Source organism: Panthera uncia (assembly GCF_023721935.1).
Source record: "Panthera uncia isolate 11264 chromosome A3 unlocalized genomic scaffold, Puncia_PCG_1.0 HiC_scaffold_12, whole genome shotgun sequence".
Classification (NCBI taxonomy): domain Eukaryota; kingdom Metazoa; phylum Chordata; class Mammalia; order Carnivora; family Felidae; genus Panthera; species Panthera uncia.
The window spans coordinates 36,228,962-36,229,801 of record NW_026057579.1 but is presented as its reverse complement, the minus strand read 5'-3'; positions in this window follow the sequence as shown (position 1 = coordinate 36,229,801).

Below are 840 nucleotides of genomic sequence, written 5' to 3'. Positions count from 1 at the left end.
AAGAGAAGAAAAGAAAAAAAAGAAAAGAGAAAAGAAAAGAAAGAAAAAGTATACATAAGAGTTATTTAGTTTTTCTTTTCTCCCTTCAAGTCCTCACTAAATTCACTAACATTAAGGAGGTGGGTAGATCGTGTTACAAAATAGCAATCAAGGTAATCCTTTCTGAAAATTCGGACCTTTCTATAGAAGACAGAGGGGGGAATTAGCTCCAGTCCATTCCTGTGGAAGTTTCCATGCCTGCTTTTGCTCCGCCAACCTCTACTGTGTGTTTATGGAAAGACCCATCAAGTCACAGCACTTCCCTCTCATGGTCCCTGCTGCCCGGCTCGCACTAATAAACAATCCCAGTCACTGGTTTTCTCTTCTCCGAGGGTGACCCATCTTTCTCAGAACAGAAATTATGTTTCTTATCTGAAAGACTAAATATTAACTTATACTTCCTCTGAGAAGATCATAGCACTCCCAGAATAAACCCATTATTTTCCAGCCTGATTGTACTTAATCTAATTCTCATTCTAAAGCTAAACATGATTTTTGGTGTCAAGTGAAAAAGGCAAATAAACACCGAATTTGCTTAAGATTTGCAAAGGCATTCTCTCTCAGAGTCTGAAATGCTAGATGCCCTCATGGTTTGCGCGAAAATAATGCAACTGGGCTAAATTTTTTCGAGGCTTCTGGCCGGAGTATGGTTTTATCATGTGTTGGGTGGGTTGGGGGGGGGAGCAGTGAGGATTCACCAGTCCATCCACCCACCCTCCTGTCGTGTTCCCAGGAGCTGAAATGGCTGGGAAGTGTGCGCGCAGAGACAGGAACACGAGGCAGGGCTTGCCTTGTGGGAGT